The 16,854-nt window shown below is 46.8% G+C and overlaps 2 pseudogenes; one reads left to right on the forward strand and one right to left on the reverse strand.

The window, feature by feature from the left end:
* LOC146201877 (kinesin-like protein KIF11) overlaps positions 1–16,854 on the reverse strand; it is a 184,684-nt pseudogene that overhangs the window by 157,330 nt on the left and 10,500 nt on the right.
* LOC146201885 (kinesin-like protein KIF11 pseudogene) lies at positions 140–1,606 on the forward strand (annotated as a pseudogene).

Below are 16,854 nucleotides of genomic sequence, written 5' to 3' on the forward strand. Positions count from 1 at the left end.
CCGCAAGACCAGCGACAGCTGTTCTGGCGGGCCTGCAGGATTGAGGCGGCACATGGAGCCCTGGACTGAGGGCTCCACTCAGGAAGAAAAGGAAGTATACATAATAAATGTTTTTCCTCCTCCTCCTCCCCCTCGTCTGATGAGCGCCATAGCTACGAAGAAGCTGGGGAACCAGCGCATTCAAGTTTTTATATGGTGGCGGCCCCCGAACACACTGGAGAAGAGCGGCTACACAACTGCGGTCGAGGTGGTCGCGGACAAGAAAGAGATCCTTGTAAATGACCGTGTCATTCCAGAGTGTTCTCTCCGCAAGTCATTCACTTTTGGCAAGGTGTTTGGTCTCGAAGTAAAGCAGATCGACGTGTACTGGGCGGTCATGGCACCTACCACAGCCCAGGTCATGATGGGCTACAACTGCACAAGTTCGCGTATGGCCAAATGTGCACCGGCTACACCTTCGCCACGGAGAGTTAGCGACCAAATGCGCATCTGGGCTGAGCTAGTGACCCGCTGGCCTGCATTATTCCCCGCACTCTGCATCAGGTCTTCAAATAGCTGCAATCACAAGACCTCGAGTCCACTATCGAGGTCTCCTTCCTCGAGTTGTACAGTGAGGATCTGCTGAGTGCAGACGAGAACTCGACGACGCTTAAGATTTACGAGGACGCTGTTAGAAAGGGATCCTTGATAATCCAAGGCCTTGAAGAAATAATGCGCAACCGTGAAGAGGTCTTCCTTGTTGAGAAGGCTGCAGCTAAGCACCAGGCTGCGGCCACTCTGCTCAACACAACCTCGTCACGCAGTCAAGCCGTCTTTGCAGTCCCTGTCCGCATCCGTGAAATGACTGATGATGGCGATGAGCTGGTGAAAACTGGACAGTTCGACCTGGTTGACCTTGTGGGCATCGAGAACATAGGCTGCTTTGGCGCTATCGGTCGAGGAGCCCGTGAGGCAGGCAACGGCGACCAATCTCTTCTTACTTTGGGCCGTGTCATAACTGCTTTGGTGGACAATGCAGCATGTGTGCCTTACAGGGAAAGCAAAGTGACGCAGCTGCTGCAGGGCTCCTTGGGCAGCCGCTCCATGACTTCCATCGCTGCGACCATCTCACCCGTCATGTCGAACCTTGAGACCTCGTGCACCTTGGACTGCGCCCACTGGGCCAAGAGCATAACCAGGCCAGAGGTAAACCAAAAGATAAAAGGCTCTTATTAAGGGGTACAGAGAGGATATAGAGAGGATGAGGAGGGACCTTGCAGCAACCATGGAGTGACAAGAATAGGATCTTTGTAGACCAAGAGAACTACAGGAACATGGAATGCAGATCAAGCGGCCAGTCACAGGAGATTCTGGAGAAGGAAGCCCAGACTTAGTCTCCGACAGAAAAGCTGTAAAAAGTTATTCGGCTGTGCTATTTAAAAAAAAGCAGGCAGTTTCAGAAATGACTGAACGCCTCTTAGCAACTGCTGCCACACCCCGGAACACGAAGATGAGCTTGGATGCAACTGAGCAAGTGCTGTCTACGACATGTCATATTGTGAGAGACAGCAGGCTGTCCTTGTTCACGTGCGGAAGCTGCATTCAGAGTCTGCTGAGGAGCTTGTGAGTTGTTAAGACTACAATCGGCGAAATTGACCTGCCGTATCATAATCTTCAGCAAACATCTGTCATCGATCAGACCAACAAGGAAGACGGCCTGGATTCGTGGAGAGCTCAGAGGACTACTTCAGCCAGGTTGAGACTAACTTACTAATCAGTAATTATTGCACTGTATAATGGTTTTGATCGAATCCAAGTATGTGTGTTGGTGCTGCCTATTTTTTTTCTTGTAATGTATTGAATATATGATGTACCAACCCTGCTCTGTACCGCCCGACCCGGGCCCAGAGGGTACTTGAAATAAATAAACTGCACTGAACAGGTCGCCACTCGGCGTCATTCCTTAGAGTCATTGGATGATCATTTGCCACCCTCTGCAGCCGATTCCAGGAACTGCTGTTGTGGAATACACTTCTAAAGCCAATGGACCTGCTGATGAAGCTGATGTAGCCAACATGCCCACCCACCTCTGCAGTCCACAGTTCAGGCTCCACAGCCTGGACTGTGGACAAAACCGTGCTACATGTTTGTTGTAGTAGGCAATAGCCAGTTGCAGTGGCTAGTCTTGGATAGCCTGGGGGCGCTGCTGTGTGCTCGCAGAAGCTAGCAGGAGCTTCGGCGCGGCTCGTGCTGTGCAGTTATGCTTACGCCGGGTTCGAATAAAGACTGTATTTGTTAGCAGCTCTCGGGCTTAGTTGGCTACAGCTCAACATGGTGTCAGAAGTAACGCGACTCCCACAGTGAACCGTCCCGGGGCCCCTTCCTGTCGCACGGCCACCCCTTGTACGTCGGCAAACATCAAAACAGCGTCTACAGTCTGGACTACACGGCCGGCGCATGGAAACCTTCTTCATTCAGCCGCCCGAGGCCTTCTGCTTCACGACTCCTGTCGAGTGGCCGAAATGGAGGAAGCGGTTCGAGCGTTTTTACACGGCGTCTGGTCTCTGCCACAAGTCAGCGTCACAATAGGTAGACACGCTCCTTCACTTGATGGGCGACGAAGCCGAGGACGTTTTCGGAATATTCAAACTCTCCAAAGAGAACGCCAAGAACTTAATGGTTGTCCATAAGCAGTTCGACAAGTACTTCATTCCGCGGCGAAACGTGATCTTTGAACGGGCATGCTTCAACACGAGGGTCCAGCATGACGGTGAATCCGTGGAAGAATTCTTGACTGCGCTTCACACGCTTTCCAACTATTGCGAATATGGCACCCTTCGAGAGGAACTGGTTCGAGACAGGCTGGTCGTCGAAATTCAGGATAATAAATTGTCTGCGACACTGCAACTTGACGCTGATCTATACCCTTCAGAAGGAGCTCGAGTCCATCAGGCAGGTCGAAAGCATACGTCAACAGCAAGCGGAGCTTCATCTAGAAACGCTGACCGTCAACAAAGTTGCAACAGGCAGGCAGCAAGTCAAGCATCCTACAAACGCTACTCATGTCAATGATGGCCGATCGCAGTCTGAACCAAGGACACATCTACATGCACGTGACGACGTTCCGACAACGTGTCGTAGGAGTGGAAAAGACCGACACCCGCGTTCACTATGCCCAGCACGGTCTCATGTATGCAAGTGCTGCCACAAGAAGGGTCATTACCCATCTTTCTGCATGTCACGTAGGGTTGGCATCGTTGAAGCATCAAGACCCGACAGCGAACAGGCATTTCTTGGAACGGTCTCGTCCTTCGATACATTGACATGGGAGACGACTGTCCTTGTACAAGGCCAACCTGTCAAATTCAAGATCGACACAGGTACCAACGAGTCTGTCCTCCTTCCCGCGACATTCAGCATGATTCGACATCAGCCTCCGTTGTCGTGTGCTCCGCGTCAGCTTTACGATCCTGATTGGAGACTTCTCGCAGCCAAAGGCGTAGAACGTCTTCTAATCTCCTACCGTTGACGTGAAACGCTGCAGGACGTCTATGCCCTGGAAGATGTCCACACTCTCCTACTCGGCAAGCCCGCCATCAAAGACTTGCAGATGCTAAACTTCGTCAACACCATCTTAAAGAAGGTGAACCCAAGAGACGAATTTCCTTCTTTGCTTCAAGGACTCGGCAAGCTACAGAGAGAGCTCCGCATTTGCTTGCGCGAAGGAGTGAAGTCATTTGCTTTGAGCTTCCCTCGGCGCATACCAATTCCGCTCTACGAGAAAACAAAGCTTGAACTGCAGCGAATGAAATAAAAATGTCGTCATTTCACCTGTGGATGAACCAACTGAACGGTGTGCGCCTATGGTGGTGGTCCAAAAACCAACCGGTGATGTTAGAATCAGTGTAGACTTCACTGAAATCAACCGTCATGTCCTAAGAGAGTGGCATCCAATCCCGTCCGTCGAGCATACACTCGGGCTACTTCGCGGAGCAAAGGTTTTATCAAAGCTCGATGCCAATTCAGAGTTCTGGCAGATACCGTTCAGCGAAGACACAAAGAAGTTTACTACCTTCATCACATCATTTGGGAGGTTTTCCTTCAACAGGCTACCGTTTGGCATCGCGTCCGCTCCCGAGCACTTCAAGAAACTGATGTCAAATATATTGCAAGGCGTCAACAGAGTGGTGTGCCATATGGACGACATTCTTACCTGGGGCTCGAAACAGAGCATGACGAAACACTTCGCACGGTTCTCCAACGACTAAATGAGGCAGGTGTCACGTTAAACAAGAACAAGTGCCTGTTTCACCTCGACCAGCTCACATTCCTAGGTCACAAGCTTGGCCAGCACGGAATCAGACCCGACGAGAAAAAGGCTGAAGCCATATTAAAAATGAACAGTCCAACTAACAGAAGCTAGTTGCAAAGGATGCTCGGAATGGCTATATATCTTGTCCGATTTGTTCCCAACCTTGCGAACTTGCTCTAGCCGCTTACTTGCTTGCTGTCAAAAAAGCAGGACTGTTTGGGACCTGCCTCAACAGCAAGCGTTCGACAAATGGGAACAATTACTTTCATTTCGCCCAGTGCTAGGGGTGTACGATCCTGCTAAGGAGACAGTGGTCAGAGCAGATGCTTCTTCATTTGGACTGGGAGCAGTGATTCCGCAGAAACAGACCAGTGGCAAGTTTTCAGTCATCGCCTATGCCTCCCGACTTCTGACACTGAGAAACGATACGCTCAAATATAGAATGAGGCTCTTGCCTTGGTTTGGGCTTGCGGAAGGTTCAACGACTACGTTGTCGGCAAGTCAGTCATACGCAAAACAGACCACAAACCGTTGGTACCTATATTTATGCAAAAAAGTCTTGATGACCTTACATCGCGGCTGCAAAGACTTAAGATGCGAATAATGAGGTATCAGGTCGAAGTGACAGTGGCCGAAGACACAGGCCCGTGCAAAGGACTCCGTTTGGTGGCCTACAGTGGCCAACGACATCGAAACCACCGTAAAACATTGTCAATAATGTGTCAAGACGTCCAGTAACCGCAAAATGCCCCTTCAGAGCACTGAGTTTCCGTCAAGACCATGACAGAGCGTTGCAATGGACCTTTTCTTGTTCAATAGTCACTGGTGGTTGATTGCGACTGATTACTACTCCAGATACCCGGAACTGACTCGTCTAGAGAAGCTATCATCGAGTGCAGTGATCAATCACTGCCAATCAGTTTTTGCCCGACATGGCATTGCAGAGGTGCTGGTCTCCGACAATGGTCCGCAGTTCTCGTCCCCTGACTTCGCCAAGTTTGCTTAAGAATACGGATTAAGACACAACACATCAAGTCTACACTACCCTCAGAGCAACAGACTCGCCGAGGCTGCCGTGAAAATTATCAAAACTTTAATGAAAAAAACTGAAGACCTGTGCCTGACACTCTTATCTTACAGGGCGACTCCATTGAAAAATGGCTAAAGCACCTCAGAACTATTGATGGAGACGCGGTTACGGACAAGGCTTCCTCTTATTCCCGGAATGCTTGTTCCCCATTTTCCAGAGGTCACTAAACTCGGGAATTTTGAAACCCAATACCGCGAATAGCAGCGAAGAAACTACGATAGACGACATGACGTGCGGCAACATCTCAACCTTCTGGAAGGGGATGAAGTATGGTGGCGTCCTCTGGCGAGCCTAGATCGTTTATGGTTGACATTGGAGACGGCAAAGTGTGGCGAGATCGGCACCATCTTGTCCCTTTTCTCAAGCCTGCGGAAGAGAAGCGAGAGAACCAAGACGTCTATACATGAAGATACACATGAAGGTGACGCACGGACGTAACGCTCCCGGCGATTTCAGTTTCAAGAGATTCACACATAGTTTGCGCTGACGCCTCCCACCAGCACACAAAGTGGGGACGTTGCGTCATTCCGCCCAAGAGAGTGCTTCTCTGTCAGGGGAGATCCAATAGGCAGTAGCCACTTGCACTGGCTAGTCTTGGATAGCCTGGGTGGCGCTGCTGTGCGCTCGCGGAAGCTAGCAGGACCTTCGGCACCCCGCCGGGGTGGCGCAGTGGTTACAGCGCTCGACTATACTGTTCCCAAGGACGCGGGATCGAATCCCGGCCTCGGCGGCTTTTCGATGGAGGCGCAAAGCAAGGCGCCCTTTGTGCTGTGCGATGTCAGTTCGCTTTAAAGAACCCCAGATGGTTGAAATTTCCGGAGTCCTCCACTACGGCGTCTCTCATAGCCTGAATTGCTTTGTTACATTAAACCCCACAAACCAACCGGGAGCTTCGGCAAAGCTCAAGCTGCGCAGTTCGGCTTACGCCGGGATCGAATAAAGACTGTGTTACAGCTCTCGGGCTTCGTAAAGACTATGTTTTTTGCAGCCCTCGGGCTTCGTCGGCTACCGCTCAACAATGTGTAGGGCGCTGTCGCGTACTGGGACGATCCCCGGGTTCTTTTTTTCTTTCTTTACTCGACAACTTTAAACAGCTGCGTGCTGCGAGTCTGGCAGGCAGTCACATTTTTTTGTTTGTTTTTTCAAAACATTTTTCGCCAGAACTCATTCCTAATTCATAATTTATATATAATATAGCCTAACTTCGGATCAAGTCAACATGTCTTGTGATTGCACTAAATCCCGACCAATCCGCTACTTTGGGTACGTGCTTGAGGAGAAAAGAGGTCAGATTCCAACGTTAGTGCTAATTTACAAAATTCGCTGTCTTTTTTTTTTCATTTTATTGACTTCTACGATCTTGAATCGTAGTTCTTTTTTTTCTTTAGCTGATAATTGATTTTTTACAGTAATCCAGTATATGCAGTGCATTTGCCCCCCCCCCCCCCCCCCTCCCTTGTGGGTATATGTGCCATTTACCAAGAAAGAAGAAGACATAGAAGAAGAAGAAGAAGAAGAATGCGTCAGCGGCGGTGCATGTTGGTGTTCCTGCGTTTCCGCTTCGTCTGATGTGTGCCATGGCTACGAAGAAGCTGGGGAACCAGCACATTCAAGGTTTTGTACGGTGGCGGCCCCCGAACACACTGGAGAAGAAGAGCGGCTACACAAGTGCAGTCGAGGTGGTCGCGGACAAGAAAGAGATCCTTGTAAATGATCGCGTCATTCCGGAGAGTTCTCTCCGCAAGTCATTCACTTTTGACAAGGTGTTTGGACCCGAAGCAAAGCAGACCGACGTATACCGGGCGGTCATGGCGTCCACCATAGCCCAGGTCATGATGGGCTACAAATGCCCTTTGTTCGCGTATGGCCAAATGTGCACTGGCTACACCTTCACCACGGAGAGTCAACGATCAAATGCGCATCTGGGCTGGGCCAATGACCCGCTGGCCGGGATTATTCCCCGCACTATGCATCAGGTCTTCGAAGATATCCAAGCACCAGACATCGAGTCCACTATCGAGGTGTCCTTCCTCGAGTTGTACAACGAGGAAGTTTTTGATCTGCTGAGTGCACACGAGCACACATCGATACACAAGGATTACAAGGACTGTGCTAGAAAGGGATTCGTGATAATCCAAGCCGTCGAAGAAATCGTGCGCAACCATGAAGAGGTCTCCCTTCTTGAGAAGGCTGCAGCTAAGCGCCAAGCTAAGCGCAAAGACAGTGGATTCGTGGAGAGCTCAAAGGCCCGCTTCAGCCATGTTAAGACTAACTCACTAATCACTAATTATTGCACTGTATAATCGTTTTGAACGAATCCGCGTATGTGTGCCTGTGCTGCCTATGTTTTCTTGTATTGAATACATGATGTACCCACTCCGCTCTGTGACGCCCAAACCGGGCTCTGAGGGTACTTCAAATAAACTGCACTGAACAGGTCGCCACTCGGCGTCATTTCTTAGAGGCGTTAGAAGATAATTTGCCACCATCTGCAGCAGATTCGAGGAACTGCTATTGTGGCATATACATTTCAAAAGCCAAGGAATATGGTGATGAAGGTGCTGTAGCCAAAATGTGCACCCATTGCTACAGCCTAAACTCTGGACAATACCGTGCAACATTTTTATGACGCTATCATGTGCTCTGATGACCCCCTGTTTCCTTTAGGTCTTTTTCTTTGCTCGACAACTTTAAACAGGTGCGTGCTGCTAGTCGGGTGGCAAGAGTACTCGGGCAGAGAAGATAGGCCGCTATCTCATTCGTGGCCGTTGCGTGCCACTCCGAGCTTTTGTCTTTTTAATGTCCTTGCTCAGGTTACCTAATTCGCCTAGCAAGGTGATTATTTATCGTATAGGTCAACATAACCCTGTGATTCCCAGTATTGCATGAAATGTGAATAATCTTCGCTTCTGCTCCTATAACTGTCTGCATTGCCAGCACGCTTGAAGTAATCGTCTTTTTCAGCATACTTATCAACGCAACGACAAAATATCAGCTGTCAGAGATGCAGGAGGCCCGTGAAATGATAAGCTGGTTCAAAGCTGCCCCTAACCGCAAAACAGCCTGCCGTAATGTTGCGTTTACGGATTATAGAGCTGTTTTGAATTTCCTGATGCACCTACGTATTTTCACAATGTTTTGTCGACCTCGGATATTCAAACAATTATAAAAAGAATTTAATCAATTCAGTTACCATGGACTTAATGTCTTCCTAATGAATCTCCCATATTTTTACCTTTTGTTGATCAAAAAACCATTAGTGATGAAATCCTGGAAGTTCATAACTTTTATCCGACGTTTTCAATCATTAACGGGCAAAGGAGATTGGCTGAGGCCTTCCTTACCACCTCCTCCCACTTCTGAAAAAAATGAGAAGGGTTCAACGCCGCTGAACCAAATATGGAGCGAAAGCATTAGCTGCGGGTGACCGAGCTGTTGTTGTTGTTGTTCTCCTCTAATGTGATGGCACATACCCACATAGGGGGATCGGCCAAGAATTGGGGTGCAGAGATATTAGATTTTGAGATGTATAACTACATCGAAAAAAAAATAATAATAATAAATGCTAGGGAATAGAAAAGGAAATGTAGATATGATAAACCAAAATATATAATAGTAAATACTAACGCACGCAGTAAGAGAATAGTAAGATTTATATGTACAGAATAAAACTTCAAAGCATATTAGTCAGGTAGACGTTTTGTTTCTATTAAGAAGTTTTGAATGGCGTTGAAAAACATACCTGTGGCTGTACCCAAGCATGGTGGCACCGAACGATAATAAAATTTGGCTGCTCAAATTAAGACCCAGCTGTTGTAACGGCTTCTCTAAGTACCGTTTTCTCATCATGGTAAAACGGCGGCAAAATATCAAGAAATGGTCTATTGTTTCCGGTTCCCCGCAGAATGCGCAGACAGGAGAAAGCGCCAAACCAGACCTGTGCATATAGAAATTTAGGGGCGGAATACGACAGCGTAGCCTTGTTAGAGAGACCTCAGTCTGCCTTGATTGACATGATTTCCTATTCCACGAATACTTGAGGTGCAGGTAGTCATCCGAGGATAAAATAGATCCAGACTGCGTGCTTAATAAGGCACGCCGCCGAAATCTTGCTGCTGTTATGTACGCTGTTGCCGGGAGGATGGGCAATACAGGGCCGTTCAGAGAATCTTTGGCTAGTCTGTCTGCAATCTCATTGGCTGTCACATTGCTGTGTCCTGGTACCCACACTATATGTATGAGCCTCAAATGTGAGGGGAGCAATGAAAGAAAGGTGTTTAAAATTTGCGAATCCATATTCGAAGAAAGCGACAAGCACAAAGAATAAGAGTCTGTAATTACAGCCACTGTTGAGTATGTTGTGTCTAGTTTGCGCAGAGCAAGCACCACCGCCAGCAACTCCGCCTGGAAAATTGGAGTAAAATCCGGAAGACGGACTGAAAAAGCCCAGTCTAAAAGCGGACAGTATATTCCAACGCCGGCTTTTTCATTAAATTGAGAAGCATCCGTTGCTATTGTTATGCTAACTGGAAGACTTTGTAAATGATCTTCTAATAATCCATTTAAAATGTGAGGTGCTAAGTGTTTCGCATTATTTGGGAAAATGTCATCAAAGATAATTTGAACCGACGATGCACTTACTTTTGTTGGAAAGATGTTAGAAAGGACTACGTGCAAAGGTTGTAACAGATTTTGCACTAGAATTACCTGCGGGGTATGAAACCGAGGCCATACGACTCCAAAAAAGGAGTCTGGCTCGCAACAAAAAATTGATATGGAGCGGTGGAATTGTGATTCATATATTTTCAGATACGTCTGGACAGTCAAGAATTGTAATCTAGTTATTAACGGTGGTATTCGGCCTTCAAGGTATAGTACATTATTAGCCACGAATTTGGGGAGCCCAAGGCATAATCTAAGCGCTTCCCGCTCTAAAAGAACAAGCGGACGAATTTTGTAAGCAGGTGAACCAGAAAATAACACAGATCCAAATTCTATAATTGGGCGGACATACATAACATAAATCATTAATAGTGCGTCTCGCCGCATCCCAGACCTTGGACTGCTTAACCTGCGCAACATACCCACAGCACGTGCCCCCTTCGCTGCAACATGTTCAATGTGATCCCTCCATGCCAGATGGTCATCGTAAATCACCCCTAGATATTTCAAAGACTTAACTTGAGGAATCATTTCCTGCTTAAATGTTAGAGCAAGAGTTACCGGATCCTGAATTTGGAAAACAAGGAACGCGCACTTTTTAACATTTAATTTAAATTTTAAGTCATCTAACCAATTTTGAAGGAAGCTTAGGTACGATTGCAGGCGCCTGTTGAGGGATTGAATGTCAGGTGCAGCCGTAAAGAATGCGATGTCATCCGCATAGACATACGTGCGGATCTCCTGATGAGTGGGAATTGAACTCATTAAAATGTTAAAGAGCACGGGCGAGAGAACTGCCCCTTGAGGGACACCTCTGGTTTGTTGATATTTGCTAGAATGAACTCCATTCAATGAACAGTAAAATTGTCTGTTTTGTAGGAATGTAGATATCCAATCAATTAAGTATTGTGGAAAGCATAGCGATTCTAATCTGTGCAATAAAATTCGGGGCTCTACACTATCATAAGCCTTCTCTATATCTAGAGTCACCAATGCAGCATGCATTTTTTTGCGCCGCGCAAGAAGAATTCGACTCTCAAGGCCGGTATGTGCATTCCATATTGAAAATTTTGCTCGAAATCCGATTTGACAGGGACTAAGAATATGTTTTTGTTCGACAAACTCGGTAACACGTTTGAGTACGACCCTTTCAATTAATTTTACCAAGTTTGATGTTAAAGATATTGGTCTGATATTTTCCAAAGTATAGCCACCGCCATTGTGTTTCCGTAAAGGAATCACTTTGGCTAGTTTCCAGTCACCAGGTATCCAAGAATGAATAATTGAATAATTTACCAATTCTAACAAGGAATTTGGAGACACTTCAAAGAGGATTTTTAACATTTTTGACGTTACTCCGTCAGGGCCAGGCGCAGCAGTTGGCAACGTCATTATAATCGAAGAAAGCTGAGAAAAAGTAATTTTAGGAACATCCTTAACCGTATATACTGGGCCTACTAACGTAGGGTATTTGGGAAGTGTTGACAAAAAACGCTTTTCTAAACCTTTAGCGATGTTTTCTACTGTTCTAAGAGCTTCTTGAGGAGTCGAAACACATGAGGGTAAATTTTCTGAGACAGGAATCTTTTTCCGCGATTTTAAAAACCTGAAAAGTGCACGTCTGTTATTAGATTGTGAAAGGTAATTGAAATACTCATTATCATAATTATCTTTCGCTTGTGCGACTGTGCGTTTAAATGCAGCTGCAAAAAATTTATAATCATGCCAATTTTTGGGGCACTGGTTGTGAAGGAGCTTCTTCCATGCAGCCTTTCTTCTTCTATAATCGCGCGAACAATCTGCATTCCACCATTTTGGTGATGCATTGCCTTTAGATGTACGTACTAAAAATTCACACTTCTTACGACAGGATGCAATAGCCTGGCATAATGTTTGCGATTTTAACTCTTCCGTAGACTCAACCACAGACTCAAGAGACGAAATCAAAAATGAGTGAAACTGGTTATAATTTACGTATGATCTCAACTGAGATGTCGGCAGAGTTAAGCGGCAGTTAACCTCAAAAACAATAGGTATATGGTCGCTAGAGGTGCCACCATCAATTGTCGACCAATTTAGTATAGAAACACTAGTGTTTGACAAAGTTAAATCTATCACAGATTGACTGTGAGCACGTACAAAAGTTGGTAAGCCAGAATTCATGCAGTGAAGGTTATTGTCTGAAAGCCAATCCCACAGACGCTTGCCGCAGGGATCCGTCTTGTAACCCCACGATACATGGTGCGAATTAAAATCTCCAGCCAAAATAACCGAATTTTGACAATTAACTAATAGGTGGTCTAGAGATCTGGTGTCGTGAACACCATGAGGGAAATAAATATTCGCTAATGTAAACGGACTGAACCCTGGAATTTCAAAATCTAGAGCCAATAATTCTGAATCTAAACTAGAATATTGAAAGGAAATCTTAGCCCTATGACAAAATTTTGAAGAAACTAGAATTAGTAACCCACCACCTCTTGACTGGCGATCTTGTCGAAATGATAGATAATTTTGTAAGTGAAAATGTTTTTCAGTTGTAAGCCAAGTTTCTTGTAAAACAATTATTTCTGGATTATGTTTTAAAGAAAGATAAACTAAATCTGTAGTAGCTGAAAGAAGAGATCTACAATTCCACTGAAGAACTTTTAACTTTCCTATGTTTATGTAATCCGGGAAGCAGCAACAGCCTGCCCCAAAATGTTTTCCTTTGGTTTAGATCCTAGCTGTTGCTTTTTTGATTTTGCTTGTGGGCGAGGTGATGACGGGTTTGACAACGGGGATCCACTGCGTTTTAGAATTCGCGTATCTGTCTCATCCATATCTGCATCGTGAGCCTCGTCCGACTTGTTGGAATTAAGCATAGGTAATGCGGAAAGAGACTCATTTTGCGAACAAGACATTGCAGCTAATGAGTGCTGCACTGATAGTGAATGTCCAGGTGCCGTAGAAGAAACCATAGCAGGTTGCACAGTCTGAGTATTATTAGCTGCTAGAACATTGGATATGCATTCTGTGACTATTGTCACAATCCTATCCACCATTTTGGTCATGGTTGCTTCCATAGCAGTTATTATGGTTTTAGACATCGTGGAATCTAATGGAGCTCCTGAACGGGCCGACACACCTGCATACCCATGAGCTCTGTCTTTAATTTCCTGAATTGCCTCACGCCTCGAGCAACGTTTACGGTCAATAATCTCCAGAATTTTCATTTCATGCGCTCTAGAGGGACATTCCAAAGAATTTGCTGAGTGAAGTTCGCCGCAAAGACAACATTTGAGAATTTGATCTGAGCATAAGTGTGTTTTATGTGCTTCACCGCATTTGCAACACCGCAAAGTGGATTTGCAACCGCCTGCAGTATGGCCATAACGCCAACAGTTGTTGCACTGCAGAGGCTTTGATGGTAGGTGATCAACTCTGAATATTAAAGGCCACGCTTTAATCTCCGATGGACAGACTGTGCCTGCAAATGTAGCAATAACCGATTCTGTCGGCACACGAACATTATTTAGCTCCCGGCTACAGCGATAGACCGCAACAACGCCTGCCGCGGAAAGAAGGTCAAGGGTTTCTTGTGGACTTAATGAGGAATCTACACCTCGGACTAAACCTCTTGTGCAAGCCAGATGTGAAGGGATAAAACTGCTTACCTGATGAGAGGCGAAAGAGGAGCATTTTAGCAGGTCCTTTATGCATGATAGTTCTTGCGAACGGCAAAGAATCCCGCCGCGACCAAATTGGCGCACCTCGGCTATTCCTTCGTAGAAGGAAGTGATTTCCTGCAGGGCAGCTCGAACAGCTCCTGGGTTGTTCATTTTAATGGTGCCCCCATCCTTAGGTACGAGTGCCACAGGGATGTTACGGACACCGGAGCTCTGAAAAGCTTCCAAGGGCAGATCATCGGTCAGGAGGGAAGCCGACCAAGGGGAGCGCCCTTGGCCGGGGGACTGCGTCGACATTACCTTAAATTGACAATTTCACCGCGTGCGTTAGTCAACAGAGAACAAAAGAAGCACAGGAAAAAGACAAAACCGGGACTAGCAACCCAATACTTAGCCGATCGTCAAGGAGCAAAGGGCGTCCGACGCTGGCAGGGATTGGTTTCGCTGGCCGCTTCTTCTGCAGGTGCTTCTTCCCCCTGATTCCTTCTTACTTTCTTCTTACTTTTCTTCTTCTTCTCCTCCTCCTCCTCCTGCTTCTTCTTCTCCTCCTTCGTCGTTTTCTTCTTCTTCTTCGCGCCTGTTCAGGGTCATTCTGGACTGCTGCCACGGACTACGCAACGGGCCGAAACTTGGCTTAATACAATCCACAAACACACGTTTTTCAGCGAATGATCTCGTAAATCCGTCCCGCAGTTGTCATAAAATGGCCCGTGTGTGGTGGGGGTAACACCGGTAAGCCGTAGTATATCGGCGGGGTTATTGTATATGAAATGAACGCCGAGTAAAAATTGATCCTGGCATGTATGACGACTGGTTACAATTTTCCTTTGACAAACAGCCCACAATCGCCGGAAACAGAGCTTTTATGATCATGTACATTGGCCGGAAGGACGAAAATCAAGAGCTGACACCACCGTCCACATCCGTAGTTGGCGATCGCAGAGTCCATAATTTTCACATCATGATCATCATCACCACCACCACCATCATCATCATCATCGCCAAATTTATTCTCTTATCACCCCCAAATTTACAAGTAACAAATACCTAGTTTGCTGCAGTCCTAGGGCAAAGAGAGAGATAGAAAGAAAAAGCCAATGATCGAATTTTAGGTAGGAACAAAATTTGTGCGGCGTAACTGTTTCAGCATCCCTTTAATGTTCAAAACATCCATCAGTTGATTCTGCAGACCTCTCTTCGCTCGGATTCTTTCGACGAATCTAACGTCATGGGTTCTGTGAATATTTTCGCGTTATGTTGATGGCAGTCCTGGAGTCGGGAAGGCACCGAAATGACTTTACAGTAAAAGAAACTTCATGGAGCTATCTCGCCGGCGCACAGAAACGAAAAGTTTGGATACGGCGAAGCGACATGCAGTTGTGCTCGGCGGTGCCTGCAACTCGCGGTTGCGCTCAATTTAAAGCTGGCAAGAAAAGCTGTCCGTTAAGGATCAAAATGCAACTATAACAAAATAGAGCAAGTGGCTGAATTCACGCGTTGCTGCGATCGTACGAAATAAATCTGGGCGCACGCCGTTACACAGAAAGTAATACGGCCGCGTCTTGGAGTCATTGACCGCTAACAACCAAATATGCGCGAAATTTCGAGGTAATAGTCAACCGCAAAGGTTGAAGAGAGGCTTGTGTAAAAACAGCGGACGCCGGTTCAAACTGAAAACGACGAAGTTGAAGTTTGGGTATTGCGAGGACGCGGCAGGCAGTCACGTATTTTTTTTTTCACAACAATTTTCACCAGAACTGATTCCTAATACATAATTTATATATAATACAGCATACGTTCGGATCAAGTAATCATTTTTTGTGTATGCCCTAAACCCCAACCAATCCGCTGTTGTGGGTACGTGCTTGAAAAGTCAGATCGGAACGTTATAGTGCTAATTTAAAAACTTCGATCAGTATTTTTTTCCTTTATTCCATTCTACGATCTTGAATTATAGTTTTTTTTTCTTTAGCTGATAATTGATTTGTTACAGTAATCCAGTATACGCAGAACATTTGGCTCTCCACACTGAACCCTGGGAAATCTCCGCTCGTGGATATGTGCCATTTACCAAGGAAGAAGAAGAAAAAGAAGACGAATGCTTTAGCGGCGGTGCGTTGCTGTGCTTTCGCCTTGTCTGACGAGCGCCATGGCTACGAAGAAGCTGGGGAATTAGCACATTCAAGTTCTTGTCTGGTGGCAGCCCCCGAACACACTGGAGATGAGCAGCTACACAAACGCGGTCGAGGTAGTCGTGGACCAGAGAGAGGTCCTTGTAAATGACAGCGTCATTCCGGAGCGTTCTATCCGCAAGTAATTCACTTTTGACAAGGTGTTTGGACCCGAAGCAAAGCAGATCGACGTGTACCGGGCGGTCATGGGGCCCACCATAGCCCAGGTCATGATGGGCTACAACTGCACTGTGTTCGCATATGGCCAAATGCGCACCGGCTACACCGTCGCCGTGGAGGATGAACGACCAAACGGGCATCTGTGGTGGGCTAATGGCCAGATGGCCGGGGCCATTCCTCCCACTCGGCATCAGCTCTTCGAAAAGCTCCAATCAGAAGACCTCGAGTCCACGATCGAGGTCTCCTTCCTCGAGTTGTACAGCGAGGAGGTTTTCGATCTGCTGAGTACACACGAGGACACGCCGATGCTCAAGATTTACGAGGACTCTACTAGAAAAGGATCCGTGATAATACAAGGCCTTGAAGAGATCACTGTGCGCAACCGTCAAGAGGTTCCTGAGATGGGTGCAACTAAGCGCCAGACTGCGGCCACACTGCTCAACGAAGCCTCGTCACGCAGTCACGCCGTCTTGTCAGTCACTGTTCGCATCCGTGAAATGACTAATGATTGTGATGAGCTGGTCAAAACTGGACAGCTCAACCTGGCTGACCCTGTGGGTCGCGAGAACATAGACTGCTCTAGCGCTGCTGACCGAGGAGCCCGTGAAGCAGGGAACGGCGACCAATCTCTGCTTACTTTCGGCCGTGTCAGAACTGCTTTGGTGGAGAAGTCAGCACGTGCACGTGCCTTAGAAGGAAAGCAATCTGACGTGTCTGCTGCAGGACGCATTAGGTGGTCGCACCAAGACTTCCATCACTGCTACCATCTCACCCTTTAGAGTTGTAGACACG

This window comes from Amblyomma maculatum, chromosome 1 (genome assembly GCF_055883805.1).
Source record: "Amblyomma maculatum isolate TAMU_Amacu chromosome 1, ASM5588380v1, whole genome shotgun sequence".
NCBI classification, from domain to species: domain Eukaryota; kingdom Metazoa; phylum Arthropoda; class Arachnida; order Ixodida; family Ixodidae; genus Amblyomma; species Amblyomma maculatum.